Source organism: Myotis davidii, unplaced genomic scaffold (genome assembly GCF_000327345.1).
Source record: "Myotis davidii unplaced genomic scaffold, ASM32734v1 scaffold733, whole genome shotgun sequence".
In the NCBI taxonomy this organism is placed as follows: domain Eukaryota; kingdom Metazoa; phylum Chordata; class Mammalia; order Chiroptera; family Vespertilionidae; genus Myotis; species Myotis davidii.
Window position 1 is genome coordinate 614061 of NW_006284956.1, and position 6707 is coordinate 620767.

Here is a 6707-nt window from a genome sequence, read left to right on the forward strand (position 1 = left end):
GTGGCTCCGCCCACTGGGGCGGGGGCTGATGGGAGCAGAAGGGGCACCCCGCAGGGGCCTGGCTGGAGGTCAAACTCAGTCTGACCTTGCCGATGCCGATTGGCTTAAGGACTACACAAACTAAGGGCACCGAGCTCACGCGGCCAGCATAGGAACGGCGACTTCAGATCCCGTTTTAGGGCTGGTGAAACTGAGGCACAGCATCCCCACAATCACCCAGGAGGGGGAAAATGGTAGGGGCTGCGTTTCTAACCGTGCCCCTATAGGTATCTTGGACTCTTTCAGTAAATACATAATAAAAATTATGTATTGGGCAAACCTCTATTGCGTGCCTGTTGTGCACCAGGTACTGTTCCGAGCAGTGGGGACACTGCAGTGAACCCAACAGACCATAATCCCTGGCCCCAGAGCTGACTGGTTCAGGGAGACTACACTCAACAAGATAACTGTGTAAAAGAGAGTGCCTTCCTGGGCGACCTGTGTCACCTGGAGCCAAACAAAGCTAGGAAGGGTTACAAAGGGGCAGGGTGATGTGTGTGTGGGGGGCCCTCAATTTTCTCCCCGCACCAGGGAAAGGTACAGACCTGAGGGATGTGAGGGACTCAGCCAGTCTCTGTTCAAGAATAACAAGGAGGGGGGACTCTTTCCTCTTCCCCACGTGGGAGTCTGTACTTGTTCTTCAATAAATTTCCACCTTCGCTAGACAAAATAATAATAATAATAACAATGATAATAATAAATAAATAAAAATAACAAGGAGGGAGGGGACAGCCAGGAGGGGGGTTGAGCTCTGAGAAAATGGAGTCAGCTACCAGATGGTCTTTTAACCACTTGAAAGTCTTGGTTTTTGGAGAGGTGAGTCTTGGGGCGGGGAGGTGTAGGGGGAGGGTTTGAGCAGAAGAGGATTATGATGATGTACACATCTACTCTGCTCCTACACCGGAAATAGCCATGAAAGCCAAATGGCCAACTGTCTTGCCTCTCTCCACTCAGCCTCCTTGAACTTCCCTCCTCAAAGCGCTGGACAAAATAATAGTAACGATAACAATGATAATAATAATAAATAAAAATAACAAGGAGGGAGCAGACAGACAGGAAGGGTGTTGAGCTCTGAGAAGATGGAGTCAGCTGCGAGAGCGTCTTTTGACCACTTGAAAGTCTTGGTTTTTGGCATATGTGCTTCCCCCCCCCCAATAAATATTGCAAATATATTTTATCTTCCATATGATGTTCTTAATAACATTTTATTTACTCTAGTATTCTTTATTGAAAGAATATAGCATATAATACATATAACATACAAGATATGTGTGAATCAACAATTTATGTTTCCAGTAAGGCTTTTGGTCAATAGCAGGCTTTTAGTAGTAGTAGTTAAATTTTGGGCGAGTCAAAAGTTATATATGGATCCTCAACTATGCAGGGGGTCAGCATCCCTAGTCCCCACATTGTCAGGTGTCAACTGTTTTTGAAGGAGCTGCCCTATTCTAAAAACCTCAGTTTCTCACTCAGATGAGGTTCATCTAAATTGCTGCATGAATCAATTGTTCATTTTTGTTATTGCTGAGTAGTTTTTCATGCTATGCCATACTGACCTTTTAAACCATAAATTTGTTAATTAAATAAAATAAAATTAACTTTGTGAGAAAAATTCTGTATTGTTGCTCATCCACATGACATGAATTACAACTCTGACAGAGCGTAAAATATGGAAGCACTTAATCAGAAGAATTGTGTGAATGTTGTCTCATTGACACTGAATGCTGGCTTGCAGCCAGAAGACTGACGTGGGTTTCAAAGCTTGACCTCATATGTGAGCTAGGGTTGGGGGCTTGTCACAGCATTTGAGGAGAATTCCTGTTGCCCCATATTCTCATCAGCATTTGGTGTTGGTACTATTCTGTATGTGGGCCACTGTAATAGATGCATAGTGTATCTTATAATTGTTTTAATCTGCTATTTTCTAACAGCATATGATGTTAAACATCTTTGTGTATTCTTATTTGTCAGTTGTATATTTTCCTTGATGAGATGTCATTTCAGATCTGTTGCCCGATTTTTTAATTGGATCGTTTGTCTTCTGGTTGAGTTTTAAGAGCTTTTTGTATATTTTAGATAACAGTCTTTTATCAGCTATGTCTTTGTAGTCTGGGCTTTTTTTTTATTCTCTTGAGAGTGTCTTTGGCAGATAAAAAGGTTTTGCTTTTATTTTTTATTTATTTTTATTTTTTAATATTTTACAAAGTAGAGGGAAGGAGGGAGGGAGGGAAGAAAGGAGGGAGGGATCTGGGCAAAGTTGAGTCCCTCTTACTTGATGGCGTCACCCCAACTGTCCCCACCAGGACAAGCCTGAGCTCCACCACCTGGAGCCCCAGGTTCCAGGGAGGAAGGATTTATTCACAGCAGGACATGATCAACAGGTACATGAGCAGTGGTTCCAGGGACAGCAGGGGGGAAGGGCATTCGGGCATTTCTGCCACTCAGGCCTCCCCACCTGCTTGGGGGTGCTTCTGCCACAGGTGTTTGTCCAGGGTGGCCCGCAGGCGGAAGGGCACACGACAGTGGGGGCACTCAAAGCGGGCGCCGCCGGGCCCCAGACCGTGTATGCTGCAGTCGGCTAAGCTTGCTCCTCTGGGCACAGGCAAAGGAGCAGAGGTCACAGGTATAGGGCCGCTCCCCAGTGTGTGAGCGCCGGTGCACAGTCAGGTTGCTGCTGTTGGTGAAACGTTTCCCACAGAACTCACAGCTGCCCCCGGGCCCATGGCTCTTGCCCACTGTCTTTGGAGTCTTCTTAGGCAATTTCTCTGGGATCTGGGCAAAGTTGAGTCCCTCTTACTTGATGGCGTCACCCCAACTGTCCCCACCAGGACAAGCCTGAGCTCCACCACCTGGAGCCCCAGGTTCCTGCACACCTGCTGTGTCAGCAGCTCCAGCCCCTTCAGGCCTGCCCAGGAGAGTCCTGGCTGGGGCAGTGGCATGGGCGGCTGGCTCTGGAGTATATGGGGCTTAAGGGGGTTAAAACATGATTCTGTAGAAGCAACGTTGCAAGCAGTGACTAAGTCAGGCCTATTGTCTGGGCCCAGGAAACAGGAAGCAGAGGGAATGTGGCTACTCTGCTGGAGAGTTCACTAACCAGTGTCACAGAGCCATGGGGTGGGGGATGGGAACCGGTCATCTCCCAGCCCCTGAGGTCAGGTCCCTGCAACTTCTTTGTCCTGTTGGCCCCGTGAGCCATCCTGCCATGTCACTGAGGACTTTGCTTTGTGTCTGACACGATGTCAGAAAATATTCCCGGGCAGAGAACTCTGAGGATGGCATCTTCTTTCTACCCAGTGACACCGTGCAGACTGGGGACCAAGGGAGAGTGAGAGAGTTTACCTCGTTCTCCAGAGGCTGTATTATGTGCCGCAGAGTCACCCCACTTCTCCACTCCACTCTCACACTCTTCTCATCACAGAAGCCAGAGTGAGCCTCCAAAATCCTGAGTCAGAGCAGGTTACTCTCCTGCTCAGAATCCGCAAGAGGGGCCATTTCATTTAGTGTAAGGGCCACAGTCCCTGCCAAGGGCCAGTGGGACCTGCCTCTATTTTCTAGGCTCACCCGTCCTGACTCTCCACCTCCCTCTTACTCTCCACCCTGGCCTTGTTGATACCCTCCAGCACATTGGGTGTGCCTCAGGGCCTTTGCACTGCTGTTCCCTTTGTAGGGAACACTCTTTGACCATATACAGTGGGGCCTTGACTTACGAGTTTAATTCGTTCTGTGATGGAGCTCGTAACTCAAATTACTCGTATGTCAACTCAAAAGTGAACGAGTGAGACACGCGATGCTGGGCTGATGTGGCGTTCATTGTGACGTTCGCTGCACCAACTAGCGGTGGGGAATCTGAAGCTGGCTCGTAACCCGAATTTTAGCTCGTAACTCAAAGCAAAAAAATCGGCCGAGAGAGGCTCGTATCTGGAAAAACTCGTTAGTCGGGACACTCGTAAGTCAAGGCCTCACTCTATCTGCTTGGCCAATGCCCTTAGCACCTTCACTTTGAAGCACCGGTTTAACACTGCATAGCCTCCCCTAGCCCACCTCTTTCTTATCCTTACCTGACTCAGCTCTCTCTCTTTCTCCTTCTTGTTTAACATACAGATTATTTTCTTATTTACAGTGGGGCCTTGACTTACGAGTGTCCCGACTAATGAATTTTTTGAGATACCAGCTGTCTCTTGGCGGATTTTTTGCATTGAGTCTATAGAGTAATTTGAGTTAACGAGCTCCTTAACGAGCTCGGTCTCGGAACAAATTAAACTCGTAAGTCAAGGCCCCACTGTATTATGCTCACTGTTCGTAGATCCTTTACTGAGTTATTCACTGAGCACAATATCTGGCTTGAATTTGTTCAGTGTAAAATACTGACCCTTGGATGTGAATTTGTTGCATCTTCTCAGTTCAAATGAAATCAACAAAAATTCCCTTCAGCAGATGTCCGGCCGAGCTGTATTGAGGTTATTTCATGTGTTTCTGCTTTTCTCTTTATTATCTTCTGTATTCTACTTTCCTATGATTTATTTGATTTTTTTAGTATATCTTGAGTGATTAGCTCATGCATTCTCAAACTTCATGCCTTTCTAATATAGCACTAATAGTATGTAATCAGTCTTAGAACATTTTTTTGTTGTATCTGACAGGTTTTGATAGGTATCATTAACTATTGTTCAATGTAAACTGAAACTAGAAATGAACTTAGAACCAGCTGGTTTAGGGACAGGGAGCATGCAATCATTACAAGGCTGGAGGTACCACAGCCAGACAGACTCTGGGTTCTCTCCCTGATGCTTGGTCTGCACAAGGGCACGGGTGAGGGCTGCCAGTCACCGGTGCCATGCAGGGTTGGGGCTGCCAGGTCGACCAACATGGATCTGAGGACTGTTGGTAGGTAACCAAGTGACCCCTGGTTCTCACTGATGCCTCAAACTGGTCAGCACACATTTATAATAAGGGCCATGACATCCCCTCAGCCTGGGTCTTCCTGTGAGGCTCTGGTGGAGTCTGCATTCCACGATGATGCAATCTGTATGTCTCTGGCACATTTGCTTGAAAATACCTCTTAAACTTACTGTCCAAGGCTGGTGTGGTGGCTAAGGGCCCTTAGAGAAAAATGAACAGATTCAGGGTTTATTTTTTCTCTTCTAAACAGGCAAGTCATAGTTCACCAGAGGACATCTCTGACTCATTTTCAAACGGGAATTTTCACACTCTCAGCTGAAATGAATGAAGTGAATTACAAATCTGAAAGCCTTTCCCCAAGCTTCCTTGCATCCGGATGAAAAAGCACAAGTTCATTTTCAAGGAAGGGCTCAGAGCCGGACTGTGTGGTTTCCCATAGCTACGAAGGTTTTTAAAATAATTATTTTTGGTTCTGAACGTGCACCCAGTACCACCACAGTGTTTCCCACTTCGATGTAATCGGTAGAATGATTCTGATACTGGCCTCAGAATTCTGCATTGTGGCAGCCCCGTCGGAGCCAAACACTGGCTTCCTTAAGGAACCAGAGTGTGAACTTGCCCTTGGAGGGAGAGGAATCCCCCCTACCCTGTCCCTGAGCATCTACAATGTCTGCAGCTGGAGGACCACCTCTAAGGGAACATGCCTGAGATTTTCGTGGATGGGATTCTGAAACGTCCCCAAATCACTAGAAAAAGTCTGCTGAAACAATTGCATGGAAGAAAACAGCATGTGGGGTATGAAGGGCCACTGGCTTACTCAGAGAACCGCAGATATCTGAGGCCCTGCTCTAGCACCGTGACCTTCATTAAGGTGCCTAGCTTTTGAGCCCTGTTGCCTTCAATGTGAAATTAGGTGCACAAGTCTCATGAAACTGTTGTGTGGATTTGGCGGAGTCATCACAGGCAAAGTGCTGAGGACTCTGGCACAGGTAGACAGACACTTGAATTCCTTGCATTCGTGGGGACATCGAGTTGGCTTATCTCTATTCTTCTGTTGGAAATCACCCAAAGCCACAGGAGAAAAGCCAAAATGAGCCTTCTCTGGATGAAGTAGGAGCGTGTGCTGCCCCCATCCTTGCTCCTGCCCAGGCTTCTGCCATTTCTTGCCTCTGTACCACAGGTCCTCCAGTTATTCATATTCTCTGGACCCTTCTCACCTGTCATGTTTTATTTCTCAGAGGCATCAGCCCTCACTGTGCTGGCGCAAGGGGCAGCCCTTTCACATTGTGCTGTCTGCGTTTCTCCAGAGCCCTCATCAGCATGCAAAATTATTCTATTTAGTTGTTTACTTTTTCAATGTTTGTGAAGTGCTTCGAACAGCACCAGGTTTATAGTGAACACTGCATAAATATCTGCTATTATTATTATTATTTATTATTATTATTACGTTTCTGTGGGATGACAGGTCTAGAGAACACTACTGCCTACACAATGTGCCTTCTCTGAATGGTTCACATCAAATACTTTCAAGCTCATTCTCTTGGAAGGCACTGAGGAGTTTCCTTTCTTTGCCCTGATGAATTGTAATAGACTTTAGATCCACTGTGCACTGTATGTATGGAATAGTTGGATATATAGATTTAGATAGAGATTAAGCTAATGAGATCAAGGTGTGTCATGGTGAGTGTGCATGTGTGTGCGCGCGTGCGCGCACACACACACACATACACACACACACACACCTTGGAGTTAGAATATCTGGGTTCTAC

The 6707-nt window shown here is 46.6% G+C and overlaps 1 pseudogene; it reads right to left on the minus strand.

The window, feature by feature from the left end:
- Positions 1-953, minus strand: part of LOC107181758 — a 2827-nt pseudogene extending 1874 nt beyond the window's left edge.
- Between the last annotated feature and the right edge of the window lie 5754 nt (positions 954-6707).